At 44.1% G+C, this 9,833-nt stretch overlaps 1 long non-coding RNA gene across 1 annotated transcript in view; it reads right to left on the bottom strand.

The window, feature by feature from the left end:
* Positions 1 to 242: 242 nt before the first annotated feature.
* LOC140601438 (uncharacterized) overlaps positions 243 to 9,833 on the bottom strand; it is a 26,025-nt gene continuing 16,434 nt past the window's right edge. The window contains exon 2 of the long non-coding RNA XR_012004431.1: positions 243 to 2,455. This is a non-coding gene — a long non-coding RNA (uncharacterized lncRNA). The remainder of the gene's footprint in view (positions 2,456 to 9,833) is intronic.

Raw genomic sequence — 9,833 nt, 5'->3', positions numbered from 1 at the left:
TCCAGTTTTTTAATGGCAAACTTACTGCTTGGGCTAGTGCAGAACTATTAAACCATGCCCATGGGCCAGAATCTGGGGTTGCCAGTTTGCAACCTCTGGGCAAACTCTTTGGATTCTCTTACCAGGAGCCAGCCATGAGGCAGGAGGCCGTGCTTACTGTCCTTGCACAACATGAAGAGACCAAGCCCGAAAGAGCAAGATATCCTTGTGTTTATCCGAAGTGAAACAACAAGAGATCCAAGTTATTCTCCAAGGTTATGCATTCATTAATGCTTAGCTACCCTCTCCTACATTGGAATTTAAGGCCTCTGGCTTAGAGTTGGAAGAGGCTTCCTCCCTTGTTGTCTGGCACTGGGGACAATTGAGGGGAGGATTAACAAAGGATAATGATGGGAAAGTTCTGAACACCCAGCAGGTACCAAGACCATAAACATGTCCCCCAGAGAGAAGAGACTCCTGACTTTTCCCTTTGCCTTCCAGCCAGACAGTGTTTCTGTAGTGGGAACAGAGCATCCTGAAGCTCAGACACTTCCTGGACAAGATGCCAGTAGAGGGTCTTTGGTCCCCAGGATGGAGGAAAGTGAACATTTAGCCTATCTACCAGGGCAGGAGGGAAAGCCAGAGACTTCTGTAGTGTGTCTGCCAACCTGCCAAGGTTGGTATGGAGGACAGTCCTCAAGGCTTGAGTGGCAGTCATCACTTGGCAGACAGAGGCCAGAAAGTGAACAGGTTGGCAGAAAGCAAGAGGCTCATGCTTGTGACCCTCCTCACCCTTCAAAGTTGATGGATATTGACCCACTGACCCACAAAGAAAGACTCATGCTTCTGTAGCCTCTAAATGTTGCAGGACCTCTTTGGGTACATCCTCATGACTTCGTGGCCATCAAGAGGCCTGGCTCACAGAGACAGATGGCTATTTCACCTACTCTAGGAAGTTAGAAGACTATCTTCTGTTCTGTTCTGAACAGAATAGCTTTCTGCCCCTGGCCTGGTCAGACTCTTTGAGCAGTGTCAATCTTATTCCCATTCTTGGGCCATTTGGCCAAGGGGGTGAAGAGCAGGAGATGTGAAGTCAGATGCCCCTCAACTGCTGGAGGGAGCCTGCCTCCCTACCCACCTGCCCTGTTCCCATAGGCAGACAGAATGGCCAGCAAAAGCGTACACATGGCTCCTGGGAGGGGACTTCTCCCTCCAGTGCTACTGCTGTCAGTGAGGGGAGGGTGTACCTACCATTCTGACCCTCTAGAAGGCCTCAGCCAACCCTCAAGGCAGCAATTCAGGGCGTACAGGAGAAGCCCCCAGGGCACATGCTCCAGGAAACATAAAGCAATGACCTGGACCTAGCAGCCATCTCAAACACCCTCCTGAAGGAGACTCAAGGGTCAGGAGACCAGGATTTGGGGCATGTGGCTATTCTGCTGGGCCAGACCAGTGTCTCAGAGTCCCTGGGCTCTGGCATGCCCAGTCCTGCCAGGCTCTCAGTCAGTGCTGGGCAGCCACCTCTGGCAGGGGCAGCATGTGGAGATGGCAGGCTGAGGGACCCGATGCCCAAAGGAACATGGCCAGGGCACAGAGACACATGATGTCCTCAGGCCAGAGCCTAAGCACTAGGTGTCTCTCTAGAAGAAGCCCTGGGGACCCACTCTGGGTATAAGATAGCAGGCATTGGAGCACTGAGTGGGCAAGGATCAGGAGTCATTCTCCTCAGGCAGAGGCACCTAGGTCCTTCTCAGGAATAGAAGGGAATGAGTCATAGGGGCTCCCTCCCTCAGAGGAAGGGCAGAGCCTATTAGAGTGAAGATTCTTCATGTCCCTTGTTAAAGAATAATAAGGCCAACTTTATTCAGGGGCCCAGGGTGGTGAGTATCAGGACCACTGTAATAGGGTCTTGCGGTCGAGGAGAGAGAATGGACTCGGCTCTAAATGTACCATGGGCAGGTGGGAATTTATAGCCAAGGGCCAGGGTGGGGGCCAGGGACTGGAAGATGGCTAAGAGGAAGCAGCAGGGGTCAGGGGGCTTCTGGCTAGCCTACCTAACAGGATTCTTGCTGGAGGCAGCAGGCAGGGTAATCAGATATCATCTGCAGGTGATGGTGGCTGAGAAACCCAATCAGGTATGGAGAGTGACCACTCGTGGAGGCTGAGGGATTCTGGCTAAACTGAGCAGAGTGCTTATAAAACTGGATAATGTAACAATGAACACGGAAGTCCGAAAGTCAAAGCCTCATTTGAAAAAGCACAGAGGAGCCTGATCCAAGTTTGGTCAGGGAGAGACTCGTTGTCAATCCTTCTCTTGTCCAAGGAAAGGAGCGACATTCTTCTTTGAACAATAGAGGTCCATCTTCTCACTTAGTTGCCTTTTGCTCAATAAAGATCAGCTGCACCATCTATTTGGACTTAGTAGTAGTGAGTATGTGCTGGATGGTGTGAGCATTCAGACATGTAATGAGAATTTCTATAAAAAATAAAAGGGGAAAAAAAGTTAATGGTTGGAAACCCAGTCTCTGAGTCTAGAGATCAGCCAGTTAAGATTTCTAGATATTGGGCTTGAGGATGGGACTGGCAATGCAATGAATTCCTCCGTCTTCAGTTTGAAGACCATGTCTTTGGTGATGGTACTGGTACTGGTGGTGATGGTATCTCGTGATGTTTCTGAGCAGCAGGCATGAAGATGATTTCTTTTTTTTTTTCCTTCAAGATTTTATTTATTTATTCATGAGAGACACACAGAGAGAGGCAGAGACATAGGCAGAGGGAGAAGCAGGCTCCATGCAGAGAGCCAGATGTGGGACTCAATCCCAGGACCCCAGGATCACGCCCTGAGGCAAAGGCAGATGCTCAACCACTGAGCCACTCAGGTGTCCCAGTGTAAAGGTGATTTATTTGAAGTTTATGTCAACTCCTCAAGCTTTAGCTTGCAGGGCTTCAGGAGGAGGGCAGTAATAGTTTTTAATGATGCCAAGTCAGGAGGGTGGGAGGAAAACTGATAGAATCAGTGTGGAGACTTGTAGCTAGATATAGGGGGAAACTTAGAAGAACTGAGAATTTGGTAATGAGAAGCAAAACGTGTGCGACGGAGCCCACAAGGGTGCACTGTAGCTCTCCATGGAAACAAACACATTCACCTGCTCTTGGTTCTTGTTTACAAAATAAACCTGGTCTTGTAGGATTTGGCTTGATAATTCACATAAGTGTAGCAAGAATGGTAATGGACCACATGAGCAGTTTTAGGTTCACTTTGGTAGAACTTTTCATAAGGAATCTCAGATTAGATTTTTAAAACCCTCTCAAGGCTAGGAAGCCAAGCCAGAAACTCTCCAGATTTCACTTGCAGTACCTATAGATTTGGATGAATTCCTCTCTTCTGGAATCTCCCAAAAAACCCAAGGTTCCTGGGCCTGCCAAGAACTGACTTTTGTTAATCACCTATAAGACTGAAAACACTATAAGCCAGGTCCTAGGCTGATTTTTTAAAAGAAGACTTTATAAGCATTGGCTTCATAAATTTAACCCTGGTTCCATAGAACTGTCTGGTCCTGATCCTCTGCATCGTTCTGAAATATGACATTCACCCAAAGCCTTGGTTATTTAACTAATGTTGTCCAACTTTAACCAATTATGTCCTGTTACAACAGATTTTTAATCAACTTAGGCAAGTAATTATATTGCCATAGATAAGAATATTCAAGAAGAGTTACCAAATTCTTAAGGGGTCAGTTAGGGAAAAAAGATAAATGTTTGATTTCTGTTTACAAAAGTATCATCTACCAAACTGTTTTAAGTTATAGTTTAACTGAAAGGGATTCCTTATGTGTGGAAAATAGAACTCTAGGGGCATCTGGATGGCTCAGTTGGTTGAGCGTCTGCCTTTGGCTCAGGTTATGATTCTCGGGTCCCGGTATATGTATCAAGTCTCATATCAGGCTCCCCACTGGAAACCTGCTTTTCCCTCTATGTCTCTGCCTCTCTCTGTGTCTCTCATGAATAAATAATAAAACCTTAATTAAAAAGAAAATAGAACTCTAAGGAGCTAGTAATATTCCAGAATAGACATAATCAAGCTTAATAGTTAATTCCTGTTCTACTTGATCCTGGGTTAGGAGCTCAATGAACCTGATGGCTTCTAAAGATCTGATGAGAAAATTTGGCAAGAAAATTTTGTTCATTTGGCAAGAAAATTTTGTTTCTGTGACACATAACAAGAATAATAATCAGGATTTTGATTGATGGCATTATGTCAGGACATACCATAGATAACAAAAGTATTGACAAACTTTTATAAACATTACACAATTTAAGGAGCACCTGAGTGGCTCAGTCAGTTAAGTGCCTTCAGCTCAGGTCCTGAACTTGGGGGTCCTGGGACTGAGCCCAAATTCAGGGCTCCCTGCCCAGTGAGGAGCCTGCTTCTCCCTCTGCCCCTCCCCCTGCTTATGTTTTCTCTTTCTCAAATATATAAAACTAAAAAAAAATTACACAATTTGTGAAATATTTACATTAATAATATTTATCCATACAAATATAACCCAGGAAGGTTAAAACTTCTATTTGACCACTGTTATACAATTTAACAAATAAAATAAACCTAATTACTTGAACATCTGTTTGTCTACAAGGTGAAAGAACAAAGCCTTTGAGATTTTCCAGGAACTCTCTAGGAAATCCCAGAGTTAGTCTGAGATAAAAAAAACCTCATTTGGGATTTGACTTGGGGAAGAAAAAAATGTCAAAAATGTAAAAACCTTAGTTCTTTTCAACATGAAAAATCTTGGTTCTCTTAAATAATCGAAGACATGATAAAGGTTAGTATATGGCACAGGAAATTATTCTGATAAGATCTTGGTGTCCTAGGCAGATTACTTTTGAGTAATCTTTTTCTTCTAAAGAAAGAAACCTCTTAAAATTTCTTAATAAGAGCAGACCGATAATCTAAGAAAACTTTGTCATCCTCACAGAGAGAAGACCAAATTCAAGTTTTGCCCCAGTGTACTTTTGTTATTAAGGCTTTTTTTTAAACCTTAAAATAAATCCATTCAGATCTTATTCAGCTTGACTACACTAGATAAGGTCTATTTTCTGCAAACCTTTTACAATTTTCTTATATTCATTCAGGTGTTTGTCTATTTTTCTATATTTTGCTCTATTCATTCTGGAATAAACATTTTTTAAAAATAAAATAACTCTCTTTTTTCCACAACAAAAACACATCTTTCATACTTCATACCTTTCTTTGTCAAAAAATATCTACTTTTCTTGCATACTGCTTGTGTATAGTTGTTTTTCTTCACCCTTATTATTTCTAGTAGTTTTAACTATTCATATTGATTATAATTTTTAACTATTTGTAAACTTCCTTTTATTTTTTAATTTTTTAAAATTATTTATGATAGTCACACACACACACACACACACAGAGAGAGAGAGAGAGAGAGAGACAGGCTTCATGCACCGGGAGCCTGACGTGGGATTCGATCCCAGGTCTCCAGGATCACTCCCTGGGCCAAAGGCAGGCGCCAAACCGCTGCGTCACCCAGGGATCCCTATAAACTTCCTTTTATAAAACTGGTTAGTAGACAGTAGTGACCTGTGACATACCAGCAGTTCTGTATGAACAGATTAGCAAATTTTATGAATAGAAACATGTTTCTTGGGGTGCCTGGGTGGCTCAGCAGTTGATTGAGGGTGTGTGATCCCAGGATCTGGGATTGAGTCCCATGTCGGGCTCCTTCCTTGGAGGGAGCCTGCTTCTCCCTCTGTCTGTGTCTCTGCCTCTCTCTGTGTCTCTCATTAATAAATAAAGACAATCTTTAAAACAAAGAAACATGTTTCTTTAGAGGCAGTTTTTCTCTTTATTAATATACCCAAACACATCTAGCTGTCCTGTACCTTATAAAAACAAAGTGCCAAAGGTATGTAGGTTTGCGATGATCTGTTTAGCTAATGCAGTTGAAAGGGTCCAGAATATGCCACCCCAAAATAGGCCAGTTTGGTATAAGGATTATTTTGAGCTGAAGGTGATTGAGAAACAGCTGGCACAAGTAGAACTCTCTGATCTAACCCTTTCTGCCCAAAAGCAGGACATGAATTTCCATTTGTAAAACTGTTCCCTCTCCCATAGTAAGACTGGAGACTGCAGAGGTGATTCTGCATAACCAACCTTCCTAAACAACCCTAATTTCCCAGACAATTCTTGGCCACCTCCTTACAATTTACAGCCCCTAAAAGCCCAAATCCCCTCTTTCCTTTATTTAGTCACTTTTCTATAATTCATCACCTTTATTAAAATAGTATATAAAGTGCCAGAGTCTAACAGCTTCTTTGGGGTTTTCACTTCTTTAATGTGAAGTCCCTGTGCACGTAAAATAAAACTTTTTTTCTATGAATCTGTCTTTTGTTAGTTTAATTTGCAGGACTTGGGTACAGAACCTAAGAGCATAAGGTGAAAAGTTTCTCCTCCCCTATACAGTAAAGTGCTAATTCTATCCAAAAGGGGCCATTTTAGGAGGCACCTGGTTGGCTCAGTCAGTTAAGTGTCTGACTTTGGCTCAGGTCATGATCCCAGGGTCCTGGGATTGAGCCCCACATTGGGCTCCCTACTCAACAAGGAGCCTACTTCTCCCTCTTCCTCTTCCTTTGCTTCTCTCCCTGTTCTTGTTTTCTCTCAAATAAAGTTATTTTAAAATAAAATAACTCTCTTTTTTCCACAACAAAAACACATCTTTCGTACTTCATACCTTTCCTTGTCAAAAAATATCTACTTTTCTTGCATACTGCTTGTGTACAGTTGTTTTTCTTCACCCTTATTATTTCTAGTAGTTTTCTTTTTTTTTAAGATTTATTTATTTATTCATTCAGAGAGAGCAAAGAAAGAGGCAGAGACACAGGCAGAGGGAGAAGCAGGCTCCATGCAGGAAGCCCGACGTGGGACTCGATCCTGGGTCTCCAGAATCACACCCCCGGCTGCAGGCAGTGCTGAACTGCTGCACCACCGGGGCTGCCCTATTTCTAGTAGTTTTAACTATTCACATTGATTATAATTTTTAACTATTTGTAACCTTCCTTTTATAGATAAAACTGGTTAGTAGACAGTAGTGACCTGTGACACACCAGCAGTTCTGTATGAACAGATTAGCAAATTTTATGAATAGAAACATGTTTCTTGGGGTGCCTGGGTGGCTTAGCAGATGACTGAGGGTGTGATCCCAGGATCTGGGATTGAGTCCCACAAACAGTTGGTCTGTCTCTCTTTTCTTTCTTTCTTTCTTTCTTTCTTTCTTTCTTTCTTTCTTTCTTTCTTTCTCTCTCTCTCTCTCTCTCTCTCTCTCTCTTTCTTTCTTCTTTCTTTCTTTCTTTCTTTCTTTCTTTCTTTCTTTCTTCTTTTTTCTTAATAGAGAAGGGGTGCCTGTGTGGCTCAGTTGGTTAAGTGTCTGCCTTCAGCTCAGGTCATGATCCCAGGGTCCTGGGGTCAAGCCCCATGTCAGGCTCCCTGCTCAGTGGGGAGCCTGCTTCTCCCTCTGCCCCTCCCCCCTGCTTGTGCTCTCTGTCAAATAAATTTTTAAAACTTAATAAAAAGACAGAGAGAGAGAGAGGGCACTGTAGGGACTGGCTACAGATGGAGACATGCTGGGGTCAGGCATGGCCCGAGAGTGGGATCCTGCCTGGTTCCTGCCCCTCAGATTCACATGTCCACGCCCATGCTGGAACACACAGAGCTGGACCCAAATGTAGATGCACCCAGCTACAAACTTAGATGGTAACCAGGTATGAGCAGACAAGGGTGGGGAATCATGTATATATACTCGGAGATAGACCAGGTACATGTGCATGCATGTGGCCCTGAGGGCTGTGTGGCTGGGTACCACACTGGGTTCCCACAGGCTGTCCTGCCTCTCCTCCATTGTCCTAGAATTGACTGTGTCCAGGTTCTGGGCCTCTGTCACACTCTCTGTCCCAGGCTGAGTTAGGCACCCTCCTAGTCACCCTTCTGGTCACTTGCCAGGTCTGGCCATCCCCACTAGGGCCAGCAAAAAGAGCTAAGAGGTTCAGGAAGTCCCCAGGAGGGAGACTGTGGCCCCAAAGCATAAGTCCCCCCAATTTGACCCTCTGTTCATCCATCCTTTCCCCCATGTGAGCCAAGCAGCAGCTCTGCATCTGACAGGCAGTGAGCAGAGCTCACTGGCCCAGGCAGCCAAGCAAAGTGTGCTGGATGCAAAATACATGGATCAGCTCTAGGACATGGCCTGGCTCCTGCTGCTCATCACATGGGGCTCATTGAATGCTGCTGGCCCTGAGAGAGGATCAGGTGTGGTGGACTGCCCTGGGTGAGGGAGGATCTCATCACCTACCTGCCCACCACTCACTCATTAGGCTCAGATTGGCACCTACTGAAGTCCCAGACATGGAAAGAAATGGCCCCTGAGGGGGTTATGGGAGTGACAGCACATGAAGGCGGCCCCTAACCCAGTCCTAGTAAGTCAGGGAAGGTCTTTAGAGGAAATGCCCTTCCAGCTGCACCTGGTGGGTAAGTGGGATTTCATCAGAGGGAATTGTCTCAGAGTTGCCCAGAGGCCAGGATGGACTTGGATACACCCCTGGGACCTGAGTCAGGTGGGCATCTATACTTTAGCCAGAAAGCAGTGGGAGCCATGGAAGGCAGAAGCTCTTGCCTAAGGTATGACTGGTGGGTATGTGTCAGGGATAGGAATATGACTGCCATTGCTGTGCTGTACCCTCTAGCTAAGATGTCAGTGCAGACAGGTATGTTTTTGCCTCCCTGAGGTAGCTCCCATTCCTCTTCCTAGTCAGAAGCCATGTGCTTTCTGTGAGAATTAAGCCACATTTGCCTTTAAATGCTTTAAATGGTATACAGTAGGAATTCAGATATGCAAAAATAAAATCCACTTAAAAAAAATCTCCACTTGAAATGAATTCCCGGCTTAAGTTTCCTTTCCATTATATAGCAGAAATTACCCTGGTCAATTCAGGACAAGCCCAGGCAAGTGTAGATTGGCTTAGTTAAGTCCCCATAAGGCCAGACACAAATTACAAATAAGAGGTTTAGCTCTCCTTGTTAAAAATAAGGGAAGAGACTTCTCCCACTCCCTTTCTTTTCAGAATGCCTTTCTCTGTCCTTTTCAATGTATGTAAATCTTTATAATGACTAAATAAACCATTAGTACTCTGGTCAGTCTCACAATTCAGGAATGTTTCCTTAGGTACCTGGGAACAGTCTTTTTGAAATGCAAGGGGCGCCTGGGTGGCTCAGTCAGTTAAGTATCTGACTCTTGGTTTCAGCTCAGGTCATGATCTCAGGGTCATGGGATTGAGCCTCTCATTGGGTTCTAAGCACATCACGAGAGTCTGTATGAGATGCTCTCTTTCCCTTTCCTTCAGCCCCTCCTCCCGCTTGCACTTTAAATAAATAAACAAACAAAATCTTTAAAAAAAGAAAAAAGAAATGCTAATATTGAGGCACCTAACTGGCAACTTTTGATCTCAGGGTCATGAATTCGAGCCCCATGTTGGGCATGGAGACTACTTTTTAAAAAATGTAAACATCAAGGTAGTTAGTGCATCATATTCTGGGGTAGGGCAGGCAAAACTTTACTTCTACTCATCTGGAATTTTCAGCTAGGACCCTAACAAAACAAAAGCAAACAGTTTCTTAGGTTAAGAAGAACCAAAACCAACAGCGGGGGAAACCTAAACAAAGAGTAACTCAAAGTGATGGTTTAGAACTCTGACTTATGAATAAGCTTCAATAAAGAACAGTTTGTAGGGGGTGCCTGAGTGGCTCAGTTGGTTGAGTGTCCACCTCTTGATTTCCACTCAGG

The sequence above is a fragment of the Canis lupus genome, chromosome 12 (genome assembly GCF_048164855.1).
Source record: "Canis lupus baileyi chromosome 12, mCanLup2.hap1, whole genome shotgun sequence".
Taxonomy (NCBI): Eukaryota; Metazoa; Chordata; class Mammalia; order Carnivora; family Canidae; genus Canis; species Canis lupus.
This window is presented reverse-complemented; position numbering and strand designations above follow the sequence as displayed.